Source organism: Notamacropus eugenii, chromosome 6 (assembly GCF_028372415.1).
Source record: "Notamacropus eugenii isolate mMacEug1 chromosome 6, mMacEug1.pri_v2, whole genome shotgun sequence".
In the NCBI taxonomy this organism is placed as follows: domain Eukaryota; kingdom Metazoa; phylum Chordata; class Mammalia; order Diprotodontia; family Macropodidae; genus Notamacropus; species Notamacropus eugenii.
The window spans coordinates 260,320,368-260,338,058 of NC_092877.1; the positions used below are offsets into that span (position 1 = coordinate 260,320,368).

The window sequence follows — 17,691 nt, forward strand, 5'->3', positions numbered from 1 at the left end:
AAAAATGCCACAGCTGTTTTAACCACTTGATCTATTATCCAGTTTTTCCCTGTATTTTCATCACTAAATTTCTTTTTTTCTTCTCCAAATTTATTTATTTATTTTCAATTTTCAACAAGCATTTCCATAAGTTTCAAATTTTCTCCCCCATCTCCTCAAGACGGCATGCAATCTTATATGGGCTCTACACATACATTCTTATTAAGTCCATTTTCACATTAGTCATGTTGCATAGAAGAATTAAAATGAATGGAAGAAAGCATAAGTAAAATTAAACAGAACCAAACATAGTAAAAGAGAAAATAGTCTGCTTCATTCTGTGTTATGACTCCATAGTTCTTTCTCAGGATGCATCACTAAATTTCTTGAGGTAGTAATATACGTTTACCCCTTTCACTTTGTCAATTAATAAACATCTAGTAAGTGCCCACCCTGTGCCAAGTACTGTGCTAAGCACTGTGGATGATATGAAGAATAAAGTGGGATGCACTGCCCTCAAGGACCTTATATTCTAGCCTCCCATTCACTCCAACCTACAGAATTTCAGAGTGGGAAGGACTTCAGAGGTTCTTGCAATGTGTCTCCCAATGCTCCAGAGGCATCCCTACTCTCCTACTCTACCACCAAATCTACCCCTTTGAATCTCCATCTCCCTTGACCTCTCTGCTACTACATTGACACCATTGACTGCTTTCTCCATCTGAAAAAAAAAATGTCTCCTTCCTTGGCTCCCATGAGGCTTCAGTGACTTCCCTTTTTCTAGTGCTTCCTATTCTTTCTGTCCTCTAAATATTGCTATTGCCATGGGTCCTGTTCTAGGTTCTCTCTTCTTTTTTCTGTACACTGATTTCCTTGGCAATTTCATTTTCTCTTTTAGCTTCCATTTTCTCTTCTATGGTACCTCCCAAATCTAAATTTCTCCATTGAGTTCTCTTGTAACTTCTCTCTTGAGTTACATATCTGCCTTTGCAAACTGTCTGTAAGATGTCTTATGGGAGATGACAGAGTTGGAAAAGCTAGTTAAGTGCTTTCATTTTCTTGAGGAGGAAATTGATCTCTGGAGAAGCAGAAGTGATCCGTCCACACAAAATCACACAGGTCTACCCTGCTGGCACCTCAAATTCAACATTTTTAAAACCAAACCAGTCTTTCCTTCCAATTAGCTTATCTTTCTAAATTCCTTAAATCTATTCATATTAATACCATCCTCCCTGGCATCCAAAATAGTAACCTATTCTCTATATGTCAACTTATTCTTACTGCCACGATCACAGCTCAAATCCTTATAATTTCTAGCATAATAGTATCCAACTGTTTTTTTTCCTACCTCCATTTTGTCATTCCTCCAGTCTATCCTACATGCTACTGTAAAATAGTTTTCCTAATATATAGTTCTGATTGTATAGCTCTTCTGTTCCAGAATTTTCAGTGACTCCCCATTCCTGTCTGACTTTTCTATGTCTACCCAAGTAAGGCAAAGCAGAGAAATGAGGCAGATAATCTAAGGCATAAAAAATAAATACCTTTCTTTGCATCACCGTTGCCTACCACAGTGCCTAGCACATAGTAGGTGATTAATAAATGTTTATTGACTGAATTATAGAAAGTGAAATTTAAGTATGGAATTATTTAGACAGCAGAAACCTGATAGGTCATTCAATTCAAGAAGTATTTATTAGCAAAAAAGAGAAGTATTTATTAGGAGTTTAGGATTTCTAGTTAAACCCTGTGCCATGATTGCAAACATTATGTTTCTAACACAACAACTCAAACAAGTTGTTGAGAGATGAGGAATTTGCTTCTACAAAGCCAGCGAGTTTCCATTTGGGATAGCTCTAATGGTTAGGAAGATTTTGATTATATTAAACTGAAATCTGCCTTGGCAGTTTCTACCCATTGCACATATTGCACTTTGTGTGTAAACAGAGCTAAAAGACAATGGAACTTTCAGGTCTATAGCACACACTCTCCCTTTCCCCCATAACCAATGATGTTTTATTGAAATAAGAATTCTGCTCTAGGTATGTTTTCATGATTTCCTAGAAATTAGTGATGTTTCAAAAGGCAGTGCTTTATAGAGTACAAAAGAGTTCTGGTGTTGACTTCTGAACATCTGAATTTTGATATTGGCTTTTAAACTTACTAGCGGCATAACCGTTATAATCTCCTACATCAAAAATGGGGCTAATAGTAAAAAATCAAAGATTTAATTGGCTTTGGAAGAGGCCAGCTAATCTAACTGATTTATTTTTACAGATGAGGAAGCTGAGGTCTGAGGAGGTAAGATTGGAGTCCAGGTCCTTTTACTGCAGAGGTAATATTCTCTTCATTGTACATATAGTATTGTACTACCTAATGTTGGAGGATTATTGTAAGAAAAATGCTAAATGAATTTTTATTGCTATTATCAATAGTTTCTGAAATAACATAGTGATAATTTTTTTCTCATACAATGATTTCCTGTCTTCCTATTATGCATTTCTTATTTTGAAAGAGCAATAAAAGTTAATAGAATTTGGTTTTTGATTATACCACAAATTACTAAATTTAGCAAGTATTTTGATACTAGTTAATCTGGTGAAGAAACTCTGTCCCTGCTAGGGGAAGTAAACATGGAAAGTTGTGATTTTTTTTAATAAGATGGATAAAAAAAGAAAAGAAAATTGTACTCTAGATTTTCAAGGGGACATCCTAGTCTCCTCTGAGAGCTGTGGGAGCTTCCTACACAGTGGTGGAGGGTGCTGATGCTGATCCATCATTTGAATTGGCTCCATGAGAAGCAGTATCAGCAGATCTAAAAACTCAGCTCTAGCACAGGGAACAGATGCCATGAAATCTGAACTAAATCCACACTGAACAACCCCTTGGCTGCCGGCTCTAGCTCATGTGGTCACCATCTGGCATAGTAACATTCCCACCATGAAACTCCTATCTGTCTGTTTTGGCAACAGCCCACATGAAAACACCCCTTGCATTGGATGACTATAGCTGTTCATAACATTGCAGCTCCATTGGTGAGAAGAAAGTCCTCTTATCTAAGGCTGGCCACCGGCACATTTGGGAAATAAGGGGCTGGAATTTGATGTATACCACTTCTTTCAGCATCTTCTCTCCTTTACACAATGTCCTTTTTCCATCAGGCATCACAGTTTCTTTTGATTCAGAGAAAACACTCCTATAAACAAAGAAAAGAACCCAATTAACTTACTTACACCAAGGCTTTAGTGACTCATTGTATTATTCCTCCTAGAACAACTTGTCTTTTGAGAACCATGAAGAGGGGTCTTCTTAATTTAAAGGCATGAATTTTAATAGACAAAATGTCAAGTGAAACATATAATTATGTATTTTCTTTTTGTGGGTTAGAGTCTCTTATAAGTGCCACTACTGTAGAATCTACGATACTATTTTGCCTTTGTGTGATGAACTTAATATAACACACCATGTCAGTTTCTCATTTTGTTTAATGTTAGAGCCAGAGAACTATGGATTCAGGCAGTCAATATCAAGCACCACTGGTTTATTTTCCCAATCCCTATTTTCAGACATAGTTACTTTACCTAAGAAAATCTCATTGCATGCTTCATAATGTGCTCTTTCCTAGAAAGAAATATATGCCTATGATGTCAATCACTCATTTTAATTTAAAAAATCTGGATGTCAACTGGGGTAAGAGAGGAAGTAAATCTGCTAATGAGATGATCAAGTGATGTACTATTTGCTTCAAAATCAAACAAAATCTATGCTCATGTGGGGAAACAACATGGTTATTCGAATGCATCAGGGCAATGATTCATATTCCGAGTAATTGTACTGCATTTCCTCAGGCTGGCTCACAGCTTAATTTTACTCCATGTTTTTCTCTTCTCAGCTTGCCTCGCAACTTTCTCCTTCGATGGCCCTGCCTTGTTTTCTAAAGGCTTGTCCCTTATTTTTATTGGCAATCATTACTGACATTTTAAATGGCATCCTTCCTTCCCTACTAATTTGGATTTAATCATCTTTGATTTGTTTTGCATTTCTTCTGTATGTAAATTTATAATACACACTTTCTTCCTCAACAGAAAGAGAAGCTCTCTGAGAGCAGAGATTGTTTGATTTCCTGTCTTTTCTCCCCAGCTTGCCTAATTTAAGTGGTAGAACTGATATTCACATATAAATCCTCTGACTCCAAATCCCAATGAGCTTTTCCCATTGCCCCATCAAGTGGTGGCCACCTGCCTGGCAATGAGCTTTTCTATACCAAGGTCAAATGATCTTTGGATATAAATGAGACTCTTTGCCTGGGCAAAAAGCTCTTCCAGTAGGTAGAACCTTCTAATGCCTGTGCTCCAGGCATTATTCATATTCACTTAGAAGGGGGAAAGAGGAAACTACCTACAAATACATATAGCAACCAGATATCATTGAGAATATCTACAGTATAGGAGCATAAGAGCAAGAGAAGTATCCGGTTCACAGGATGCAATATCCAAGGAAGGAGTCAGCAATAAAACCCTCAGCTGTTTGTACACAGAGTATGAGTAGGGAATAACTAGACATCCTCATGCAAGAGGGCAAATTTGACCTCATAGTGAGGCTTGGTAGGATTTAGACCCATCAATGAAACCATGGAAAATGCCCTTATTCAGAATTAGTAGGAGACATTAAAGAAGTGATGCACCATAATGGCATCACATAGTAAGAAGATGTATTCATATATGCAAATTCAGAAACCAGGGGGAAGCAGAAATAGAAGTGATATTATCATCTAGTATAAACAGACCAACTGGATAGAGTGCTAAAGTAGTGATGAGGAATTTCAATTGTCTACACATCTATTGGGACTCTTTTTCTTCTACAAGCAGAGTAACTAAATAGTTCTTCGACTTAACTAAATGATAATTCATCCTTCAAAAGGAAGAAGGGACCAAAGAAGGGAAATTGACTTGTGTCTGATTTTTCACCCACAAGGAAAAATAGATTGCTCTTGGAGAGAGGATGGAATCCATAGGGAGAAGAGACTATACCAAATTAGAATTCGTGATAGAGAAGGAGAGGAAATCTGGACAAATCTTATTTGTACCCCATATTTTAGGAACCTCAAAAGAGTTCAGTGAAAGGAGGAGAGATAAGTTCTCAGAAGACTAAAATTCATCGGGTAGAATTTGTCAGACCAGTAGCACTGGGATACTTTCAAGAATGAAATTCACACAAAAAACATCAAAAAAGTAAAACAACACAATAAGGGGGAAAAGGAGAAGATGTCAGAAGAAACTGCACCAAGAACTCATCAACTAACCTAGATTAAAAAAAAAAAAGACCAGTAATATGAAGAGAAGGCAGTCAATAAGGTAATAATACCCAAGTGTGTGCTGGCCTGGCAAAAACTGTGTCAGGCTTGTTAATGACCTGAAGTGAGTGAGGAGAGTTGAGTGGCATTTTTTAAAAAGTAATATTGGGGAAAGGAGCTATTCAAAGGAAGCCTAGTGTTGCTGCAGAAGGTGGTTAGAGTAATATAGGAGAGTGAAGAGAACACAAAACTACTCTATTCTGCTGCTTTTGTTTTTGCTACAGAGAATAATATTAGATGAAGGATAGAACAGAAATAGCTAATAGGAATTTGATAGTCGATCTAAGTGGGAAGATAAAAAATGAAGAAAATAATGGTTTTTGAGTTCAAGTCACCAGGCTTAAGTGAACTACATGCTTGAATCCTGAAAGAACTGGCAAATGTAATGGCTGATTTATATTTTATATATATAAAATGATTTAAATTGAACAAAAAGGTAAATTGAGGCAAACTTCTGAGCGAGATAACAATTATTAGTCAGGGCATTCTGTCTATCAATAAATGGGTCAGTGGATTGCCTCCATTTATACCAAAGGCCCTAAGAAAAAGGACCCTTTTATGGGTTTTGGAGAGTACAGAACAAAGAAAAGAACAGGGTCGATGGCATCATTGGATTAAGGACAACATGAAAGGTTGAGGCACAGGGAACAATATTGGTTGAAAGTCTGGCTGTGGGGGCTAGTAATGACCCCCTGCTTCTCTCATGAGACTAAGAAGTGCTTATTATTTGAATCCAGGTTCAAGATAGTGGCCCAGACTTTTGGACAGCAAACCAGACATCCTTGAAGGATAGCTTGGTAGGGTATAGATGTTGTTCACCTGCCTTCTTCAAGGTCAGTTAAATTCTTTGAGACAATAGATTAGTGATCACAATGGGAGCTGGATTTCTAAAATTCACCCATTACAGGCTGAATTCTAAGCTAAGTTCAGACAATGACTTAAACAATTACAGGATAAAAGCAGTTATAGGAAAAATTAATTGTAAATAAGATAATACATACATGATAGAGGGTCAATTTCAATCTTTTTGCTGTCAATTATCTTTGATAGTCTGTGCACAAGAAAATTAAGTTAGCCTGACATTACCTGCCCTTTGTTTTCTTTTGTTTATTCATTCATTTATTTATTTTTTTGGGCAATCAGGGTTAAATGACTTGCCCAGGATTATAGAACTAGCAAGTATTTCATGCCTGATTTGAACTCAGGTCCTCCTGACTCCAGAATCTGTGCTTCCCTTTACTTAGCTACCCCTATAATCTGTTCTCCATGATCACTGCTTCCTTGTCTAAATGTTCATTTACCATTTCTTTTTGATGTCATTGATTTTTGCCAGAAATTAATGCTAAATCCCTAGTCTGTAGTTGTGTCCATTTTCTTGTATTTTTTTCGGTGGTGGTGGGGAAGCAGGGCATTTGCTCTTCTCTCCTTTTTTTGGTAAGGATATCTAAATAAGTGTACCAGAAAGCTGTTTTTGCTAGAGTTAAGACAGATTTTAGCATCACTTTAGATAAAGTCTCCTGTGTTGTTAGTGGAAAATATGGACAGGTTTAGGTATAAATAATGGCATAGGTAGGTGAATTCATAACTGAATAACCAGATACAAAGTTCTTAATTGTTTAATGGTGACTCTAGTGGAGCAGACCAGAGATCTCCCCTGGGTCCTGTGTTATTTAGTATTTCTTATTAGTGACTTGAATGGCATGCTTGTCAAATTGACACATAACATTAAGCTGGGAGGGATAGCAAATATGTTGGATGAAAGAATCAGGATCCAGAAAGATTTCTACAACTTGGAATTTTAGGATTAATCTTATAAAATACAATTTTACTTAGGTTCATAATAACTTCACAACATGAAGGTAAGGAAGGTATGACTAGATACTAGATGATTTGAAAAAAGATGCTGAGGCTTCTAGGATCATAGATTTAGAATTAAAAGGAAATTTAGAGGGCATCTTAAATCTAACCCTCTCATTTCACAGATAAGGGAAATGAGGTTCAGAGAGGTTAAGCAACTTGCCCATGGCACACAGATGGTCAATGGCAGAACTAGATTCAAACGCAAGTCCTCTGACTCCTAATCCAGTACAATCCAATTGTACTATGCTAGAAGCTCAGCAAAGTCGAGAAGTATTGAGGTGGTGCAATGGGTAAAACACTATGTTTGGAGTCTGAAAGTTCTGAGTTCAAATCTAGCCTCATGCATTCCTAGCTCTGAGCAAGTCATTTAACTGACTCAGTTTTCTCAACTGTAAAATGAGGCAAATAATAGCACCTACTTTCCAGGGTTGTTGTGAGGATCAAATGAGATACTATTCATAAAGTTTTTAGCACTGTGCCTGGCACATAGTAGATGGTTAATGAATTATTCTTCCCTTCATTCCAGTGTGATATAAGCAACTAAAAAAGTTTATGTGTTTTTAAACCACATTCTGATTGACATAGTGTCCAGGTGATAGTCCTGCTATCCCTGATATAGTCAGACTGCATCTGGAATATTTGTGCTGCATTTTAGGAAGGATATTGATACGGGGGATAGTGCCTAGAGGAAGGGACCTCACAAAAATAGCAAATGAGTGTGATGTCTGGATAGAACCCTACATGAACATCAGTTGAAGAAACTGGAGTTATTTTTCCAGAGGAAGAAAAAAGTTGGAGGAAACATGATCACTTAAAAAAAAATATTTGAAGATAATGAGCAAAAGCAATTAGACTTTTTTACTTGCCCTTAAATGAAAGAACTAGGAAAGTACACGGATAGGGACTTCAGAGAGGTGTATTTAATTTTGATTTAAGGGAAATATTACTAATCATTAGAATTACCTAATAATAGAAGTGGCTGCTTGGGAAGATAGTAACTTTCTGCTGTTAGAGTTCTTTAAGCAAAAGGGCATATTGTAGAGGGAATTCTAATACATGTATGGATTAGACTGGATGACTTTAGAGTTCACTTCTACTTCTGATATTCTGTAATATCTGATTCTATGACATGATGATGTAGCAGAGTAAGGAATCATAAGCTCTGCTCCTGATTACCACTAACCAGCTACGTGACCTTATCTGAATTTTTTTTTATTTCTTTGAACCTTTATCTCCACTTCTGTAAAATGTAAGGTTTTAACTAGATTAGTCTCTAAGGCTAATCCTTCATATTCTATATGTTATATTATCTTTTCTCTATATTTAGACTCAATTCTCAGGTACTAGTTACAGGAGGATGAGGTCCAATGAAGATAGAAATTCCCTTGGGAGCTATTATATGACCTGGATGAGGTGTCAGGTTCAGCAAGAGAGTGAAATATTGGGAAGACCGAATTCCCAAGAGGTGGAATACTGGATGAGGTGCTTCAGGACAATGACTGAGAATAAAGGAAAGCTCTAAGTCTGGACTCATGAGCATTATTATAAGTCAGGCTTGATGAACTGAGGTCTGGAAAACCCTTCATCAGTTCAGCAGCCTGTGAGGGTGAATGTGACACTTCCATTACAGCATCAGCATATTGTGTGCACTGTAGGAGATCACATGGGTTTCAGAGAGTGAAATATAGGGGTGGCTGGAGAAGAGAGATGCCAAGGTCAGGTCAGGTATTGGAAGATAAAGTAGTCCAACCATACTCAGCCCAGCTAGAATTGCTATGTTCTTCCCCCTCCCTCCCCACATTGAAGAGGTTCTCTATACATTTCTTTCTGTGTCTGACTCAGTTTCCCAAAAGGGCATACACCGGCACATTTTAATAGCTAAGGTGCCAGGTAACAGGAAGAGCTGAGGATATGAAAAAGAATGTAGCAGCATTGTATAGTAACTAAAGCAGGGGTATGGAACCTGTAGTCTTGAGGCTACATGTGGCCCTCTAGGTCCTCAAGTGCTGCCCTCTGACCAAATCTATGAAAGAGCCACACTTGAAGACCCAGAGGGCCAATATGTCCTTGAGGCTACAGGTTCTACACCCCTGGAATGGAGTGTTAGATCAGGAGACAGGCAGAGGCAAATGGTCTAAGGTTTAAGTTTAGCTTCTGACACTTCTCAAACCCTGTGACTATAGACCAGTCTCACCTTCTTTCAACCTGTTTCCTCATCAAGTTGGACTTTATGACTGCTAAGGTCCTTTGTAGCTCTAATTCTATAATGCTGTGACCCTTATTATAGCTTTCACTGGGCAATTCCATATCAGGAGATCAAAGGAAAATGATGTCATAATGTATGCTCACTGGATCAAAAGGAGACAATAGATATTTTTATTTTCTCATTTCATTAGCTTCCTTTCACCCTCTGCCCCATATTTGATGTAAATTGATTCTTATAGAAACTCTGTTAGAGTAGCCAGAGACCCTAAAGAGAAAACTATATGCCTACCCCCCATCCCCAACACTCCCTGGGTCAAATCCTGTAGCCTACTGCTTTTGTATAACCTGGGACCTAAGAATGGTTTGCAGGGCTGGATTTGGCCTGTGGTTTGCCAACCCTTGAAGCTGACTCTATCAGTTTGTAGAGGAAAAAACAACTGAGGCGCAGAGAGATTGAGATTTGTGCAAGATTTTTCAGGCACTTACTGAGTCAGATTCAAACTTTCTGAGTCACATTCAAACCGAGCACCTCAGACTCCAAATCCAGTGTTGTTTTCTCTACACCACATTCTCTCTTTGTGAATGTCTGTCTATCTCTCTGTATAGTTCTTCTGCATTTTAACTCATGACCTCAATGCCAGCATGAGGTTTTTAGTTTTTCATTCTTTTATTAGTTGAACATGTGAAAATTAAAGCTATTTGTTGCAAGAGTACAAATGGGTTCAGATGAGTGTATGTTGAGAGAATAATCAGTGGGGCTCCAAGCTTGACAGACTTATAATGGAGGTGCCTAGTTTTTGGTGTGTATCATTATACTTTTTTCTGCTACTTTCCATTCTCCTTCAGCAGGGGTTAACTTTCCTTGTTGCAGAGATCTGCTAATTCTTGCTGAGTTGTTGGTTGGTGAGTTTAAGATATTACTCCTCTCTGGGTATTTGTAATTTAATAATGGGTTCCTAAAGATGCAAAAGAATGATACTCCAGTGACAAAATTTTGATTACTACAATGTGTTGATGGGGATAGATATTTGGAAGCAAGGCCTTCTTTTTGTGGCTCCTCAGTCATTTTTCATTTGTGCCCAGCTCTTTGTGACCCTATTTGTGGTTTTCTTAGCAGAGATGCTGGAGTGGTTTGCCATTTCCTTCTTTAGCTCATTTTACCCATGAGGAAATGGAGGCAAACAGAGGTTAAGAGATTTGTCCGAGGTCTGACAGCTAGTAGATGTCTGAGGCTCGATTTGAACTCAGGTCTTCCTGATTCGAGGTCTGGTACTCTACCCACTGTGCCACACCTAACCACCTCTAAGGCCTTCTAAGATCTTTCAGATCATATTAGACAGGACATCTGGCTATTGCTAAGATTATCCTCAGTTCTCATGGATTTAATTAGTCTCTCCATTGACCTTCAATCTCACATCTCCAACTGCTTTTCCAACATTTTGACCTGGATGTCCAGGAGACAGCTTAAATTCAATGTGTTCAAACCAGAACTTATTATCTTTCCCCCTAAACTGTTCTTGTAGCTTTCTTATTACTGTAGAGTGCAACATCATTGTTCCAGTCTGGATTCCTCACTTTTCTCCACGTTCTCCTGCCCCACTCCCGTATCTAAGCAGTTGCCAAGGCCTGTAGATTTCACCTTTGTGACATTGCCCTGATATGTCCCCTTATCTCTTCTGACAGTGCCACCACTCTGGGGTAGGCCCTCATCACTTTGGGCCTGGATTACTGCAGTAGCCTGCTGGTAGGTCTACCTGTCTCAAGGTTCCTCTCATTCCAGCCCATTCTCCATTAAGCTATTAAACGATTTTCCTGGAAACACAGATCTATCTCCTGCCTACTCAATAAACTTCAGTGACTTCCTATAACCTCTAGGTGCAAACACAAAGTGCTCTTTTTGACATTCAAAGTCCTTTATGACCTACCCTTATCCTTCTTTCCCCTTCAGATATCTTACACCTTTCTCTCCAACTGATGTATTCTTCAAGGTCTGCCTGGCTTCTTTTAAGTCCCAACTATAATCCCACTTCTTACAGGAAGCTTCCAGCAATCCCTCTTAATCCAGTGTCTTCCCTCCACTATTATTTCCTGTTTAGTCTGTATGTAGCTTTGTGTATATTGTATACATATATACGTATATATATGTATGTATATGTATATGTATATACATTTGTATATATTGTATATATTCATTTGCAAGTTGTCTACAACAAAAACAACCTTCATTAGTTTGGAAGGTCCCTGTGGGCAGGGACTGTCTTTTGCCTCTTTGTAACCCCAACACTTAGTTCAATACTTAGCACGTAATAGGTGCTTGATAAATGCTTAATGAATTAAATTGAATGGAGAGGGGACAGATGAAGGCATTCTGGTGACTTTTCTGATGCAGTCTCTACCTTTAGGTCAGGAACAGGGTTTACCTTAAATCTAAGTGGAGGAGATACTTAGTTGCTTAAGGCTGAGGGGATTCTTGTCTCACCAAATTTCTACCCACCTTTCCTGAAAGTCTTCCAAATTCACTTCTCTGGAGTAAGATATTAAAACCCTCATAAAAATACAAAAATATTATCTTCCAACTACAGAAGCCAGTATCAGTCCCTGAGATCTTAGCTTTCATTAGTTTGTCAGATTAGCTGTGGTAGAGAATTTATACCTGATGGACTAGGGTACAGGACTAGTAAGTTTTGAAGGCACAATGTTATCTTCATCTGAGAACACTGTATACAATAAGAGCAATATTATTTTAAGAACAACTTTGAGTAAATAAGTCATTTTGATTATTATAAATACTCAAATTAGCTACAAGGGACATATGAAGGCAGATGCTATCTGCATCTAGAGAAAGAATTGATAAATAGAAATATGTATAGAATACACATCTATTTGTGTCTAATGGTAGCCATCTCTAGGGTGTGGCAGGGAGGAAAGAAAAAAGAGAAGAAATTTACATGATAACTTTATTATATATTTAAGAGGAATAGCAAACTGTACATAATAGATTTGCAGTTTCATGCACAGTCATTTAAAAAAATTATACTATGTTATAGAAATGCTTGTTTTGTTTCATAAATTAAAAGTTAAATAAAAAAAACCCCACACGATGGTACATTAGAAACAGTGCAGGAGATATATACACATATACACGTGTATGTATGTTATTTAGATCATTGATTACATATACATATATAACATATGCATGATATATAATATCATTTGATCTTCACAACAAACATAAATGAAGTTATGTTTCATTATGTTTCTAGAAATGGCAAGTTGGGGGTGGAGTGGAGGATCCAAATGCTGTCTGATGGATAGTCTGAGAGGTGCCTGTTGGCTGGAGCTGCCTTCCACTTGGAACCATGGGAGCTTTTTTTTGTTCTGTTTCCTAGCCTCATAAAAGCTCCCTCTGAGTAAAGCTACCAAAATCATACATATCCTTATTTTATAAGCGTGTATGATAGGATCCTCTATTTTGAGCTCTCTTCCCTGTCAATACTGCAATACCACCGGGCTTCAATCAAACAGCACTTAGAGTTCTTTTCAAAAGGCCTAAAGATTGAAAAGATTTTATCTTCTCAGAGGGGGGAAGAATAGGTTTCTCACATCCTCCTCTTTCCTCTAAATATCTTCTTTCCTACTATGAGGAAAGAACTGTGCTTGGGAGGGAGATGGTGCTTAGAGGAGACCCAGGGGTACATGGGAAGCGTGTGAGAAGCAGGCACAAGAAAAGGAGTTCTCAGAATTTGGCAGATTATCCTGGTTTACTGATTATCCCAGCACAGTCTGTGGTACCCAGGGAGGTACCTTTAAAATCACTCCTGGGGTTCCTCGGTTGCCTTTGATATCCAGAATTGAGGAGGCAGCAGTAAGCCCTGTCCAATTAAACTCATGCTACTTTAATCAAATAAGGATTATGGGCAAGTAAGACTAAAACAGTGCCTTTAACTGATTGCTGAAAGATAATTAAATCAGACTTATTGAATTGGGAGAGAGGATACATTAAGTTTTTCTAAACCCTTCTAAGTGAACCTCCTCTGCTGAGATGCTTAGCTAATTTTCTGTGTCAACAAACCAAAGTAATGCTCTCCCCTCCATTTCTGTGTTGGATGGCTAATTGGGATCAAAAAGGCTTGATCATCAAACACTGTATCCATTTAAGTGTAATAAAATGCACATAAATCCGGTAGTTAGGGAAAAGAAACTTCAACATCATACAACTGAGGTCCTCTCTTTCCCCATATCCTCTTAACGTGCAGAGGTAAGGCCTGCCTTTTGAGCAGGGCATTTTCTCTCAACTCTTCCACTCTAGATTTTCATTGGCACGGTATTAAAGTTATTGGTGGAAAGGTGGACCATATCAAGTGGTTGTGGGCAGCTGGGTGCTACAGGGGATAGTGTGCTGGACCTAGAATCAGACTCATCTTCCTGAGTTCAAGTCCAGCCTCAGGTGTCACAAGCTGTGTAATCCCAAGCAAGTCATTTAACCCCATCTGCCTCAGTTTCCTCATCTATAAAACGAGCTGGAAAGGGAAATGGTAAAGCACTCCAGTGCCTTCGCCCAGAAAATTCTAAAAAGGATTGTGAAGAGTCAGACATGACTGAAATGACTGAATAACCACAAAATCAGGCAGTTGTGAATCACTCTGGACTCATTTTTGCCTTTGCCTTTTTAAAATTAGGGTTAGGGACTAGACCTGTCATTTTATTGTCATTTATTTATATTTATTTATATAAGGGAGTTCTAGTTGAAGAAACACCCTCTATGGATGCAACTCAGCATCTTTACTGCAACTTACAGGCTTGGAGAATCACCTGAAACTTGGAGAGATTAGGGGACTTGTCCAGAGTCATATAGCCAGCTTGTGTCGGAAGCTGGACTTGAATCCGGATCTTCTGCCTCTAAATCACACTCCACAATGGCATGCTGTTCCAGTCCTTAGTTTGGGGAAGGCTAAATCCTGCTCTTTTTTTTCCTGTATTGCCAAATTCCATATTTTCTTTTTTTTTTTTCCCTTGGAATCATCTCCCAGACTAGCAACTATCTTCCTCCAGGTTTTGACCTGATTTGGACTAATGAAACCTCCATTTTGCTCGACTCCTTAATTATGACTACAACTTCACTCCTCTCCAAAAGATTTTCAGCATTTTGGCCAAAATTGTCTTCTTTGTCTGATTGTCATCTCTTGGCTTAGTACCCAGCCACAGTCTCTCTGGTCAGAGGATGGCCTTCAGTGAATGTCCTTTTATGTTTAACTGCACATTAGTGAATGTTTGTTTTAATGTCTATTCTTGTTCTCCTTTATCATATAAAGATTACACTAGTGTTGCCCATCTCATGCAGTTAGAGGTTTAGGGGTATCTGTGGAACTTATTTTGAATACTGCCCAACAGATCACTGCTCTGCACATAGCAGAAACTCAATAAATACTTAATTCATTTTTATTTTGAAGGTTATAAAGCACTTGGCATCTTTGAGTACCTACTGAGCTAAGTTGGCTAGCAGTTAAGTCTTTATCCAACTGCTTACTTTGTAAACCCCTTTACCTCATATAGTTACACTCTAGCCCTGGTAGAGATAACCCAGCATCCTAAGCCTAAGAATCCCAGAAATACAGTGACCACCCAAGACTATTTTCTGTCCTGGTAATCATTGAGGGGAATAAAGAAAGGGGCCTGCCATTCCTTCCACCACCAACCTTTGACCAACTGCTACTCCTAGGCAGGTAAGCCAAGGGTCCCGGGAATGCCTATCTTACCTTTTCCTCTTCCTAAACCTACTACCACCCTGCTATCCCCCAGTATCCATCCTCTCTCCTCTTCCCTTTCAGCCTGTTACCACCCTGCTGTCCCCCAGCATCCATCCTCTCTCCCCATTCCCTCCCCCCTCCCCCCAGCCTGCTACCACACTGCTGTCTCCTAGCATTCATCATCCTGGGTAGCAACCTTTGTGCAGAAGCAGCTTGACAGCTATGCCTGTAGGTGCTATAGGTTCCATCTCCTTAACAGCCACAGTAACTAAAGCCTGCGCCCCCTCCCCCACCCCTCAAAGTAAAGTTATAAGTGAGATCCTTGGTCCTGTCAAGTGGTTCAACATGAATTTCATCAATGGAAAAACACTGAAGAAGATGCATTAACCTCTAGCTTATCGCTGTACTCTAGGGAGCACTGGTTTTTTTCTGTCCGATACTTGACACTGACCCCTGCGATAGTCATTGTCTTCCCTGTTAAATGTGAGCTTTTTGAGGGCAGTAATTGTCTTCCTTTCCTATTTTTCTCCCCAGTTCTTTGCACAGAGCTTTGTATATAATAAATATTTAATATATGTGTTTTCATTCATTTGTTCAGTAATATTTAAATCATTTCCCTCACTCTAAGCTCTTGGCAGAGGGGGATGGTGTGCTGGTCAACCTCTCTAAAGAAAGTAAAATTAGGAGAGCAGATTGAGGGATTGGGCAATATTCCCTAAATCGCAGTTTAATGAGTAGGGTGCTTTGTACCTTAGTGGATGGTGACTTGAATGGGTGGTGAGGGAACAGCTTTAAGAATTTTGGTTGGAGGATATTCTATATAGTTTAAAGCTATAGACCACTAGGACTTTCCAGAACAGATAGATTTAGCTAGACATAGAAGTACTTTTTTTCTTTTGGATTTAATCTAGTTAGTTTAATATATCCTGATATTTATCATTTCCACAGGTAAATGTAATGTCATCAGGAAGTTGCTGATTATGAGACAAAACACCCTTAAGTGGTCCTGATTTCTGGTGGAAAAAACAGTGTTTTCTATCTTCCTCTTTGAATTTTTAAATGGTAAAAATAACGAACGCCAAGGACAACCTTGATCAGTGGTGGTGAGAGCACACTCATGAGCAACTGTAGCTAGAAGTATTGCTGAGGAAAAGAAGTAGTCAGTAGGGAGATGATATGGAATGGGAAATTGCTTATTAAGTGCTTAATATATGCCAAGTGCTGTACTAAGCACTGAGAACTCAAATAGAAAAGCGGGACAGAACTTGGTTTCAGGGAGCTCACATTCTAATTAGTGAAGACAATGTATATATGTGGTTACGCTGTACATCCATATGTGGTTTACCTGCAGGGCAGATGATATGACCCAGTGGTCCTTACGATGTAGCAGAGAGTCAGTAACAAGGCCTAGGGATACTTAGGTGGTACTGATGGCAAGGGGAGATCCTAGAGGAGTCTGTTTGGGTGGGGCTTTGGCTGAGGCCCTTGGTGAATGAAAGGGTCTTTCATCATTATGCTGACCTCCACTGAGATAATTCTAGAGAGCAGATGCAACCTGAGAGATTTGAAGAAGGGAATAGTTAACAGGCTACTAATACTAACCCCACCCCTTAAAGGAGAGTGTCTGAGAGGAGTGGGGAAGCTGGGAGGAGGGGAAGACATTACTTGCTGCTTGGCCCTGAGCCATTTAATACCCTCTGGGGGGGACAGTCTCCATCTCTTCCTCCCACTTGATGTTTTTTCCTGTCCCTCATATGTCAGAGGGTTCCCTAAAGTATGAAACCAGGGGCAATCACTACAATTTACCATATTCTAGGAAAATATCTGGGCAGAGATCTGAAGGCTAGGTGTGGTAGTAGACAGAAAAAAATTGTAAGAAACCATAAAAATGAAAACATTCTTAGGAATAAAAAAGATCTAATTTTAACTTTAAAATTTTTTTAAAAATGAGACATCATATCACTACCTCTGGTGCTAACTGAAGGATGAATTATTAGGTCACTGAGTTTAGCAATGCTTTATTATCTCTGCTTTTTCCCTGACAGTATTTGGAAATATGCTATAAGTATAGACTTATTGTATTTTCTCACTTGCAAAATGAAAGTTATGTATCTGTATCTATACATATTTATGCATATATGTGTTTGTGATCATTTCTGTGTTTATGTGGGTACGTCTCTCCATCTCTACCCCTTTGTCTTCTCTCTGCCCTTTCTCCTCCCTTCCTCTCCCTTCTTCCTTTTCCTTTCCTTCTCTCTTTCTCCCTCTCCTTCTCCCCTCTCCCTCTCTCATTCATCCCCATACCTTTCTTTAATATTAGAATTTTGGCTTTATGGCTTTAGAAAACTCAAAGAGGACACTCCCTCCATCAATGTAATTCAGAGCACACTACCATTTAGAGTTAGAGATTTTTGCCTGGAATGCTGAGAGGGTCATAGAGTTAGTGTGAATTGAAGAGGGAGGGAATGACTTGCAACAATTTTCTTAAATGTCTATCCAGGAAAATATGCTTCTTAGAAACAATATTAAGCTTTTTCAAAGAAAATT

At 38.7% G+C, this 17,691-nt stretch overlaps 1 long non-coding RNA gene across 1 annotated transcript in view; it reads left to right on the top strand.

Annotated features, from left to right (window-relative positions):
- LOC140512846 (uncharacterized) overlaps window positions 1-17,691 on the top strand; it is a 97,150-nt gene that overhangs the window by 70,190 nt on the left and 9,269 nt on the right. Inside the window, exon 6 of the long non-coding RNA XR_011969955.1 lies at window positions 2,257-2,314. This is a non-coding gene — a long non-coding RNA (uncharacterized lncRNA). The remainder of the gene's footprint in view (window positions 1-2,256; window positions 2,315-17,691) is intronic.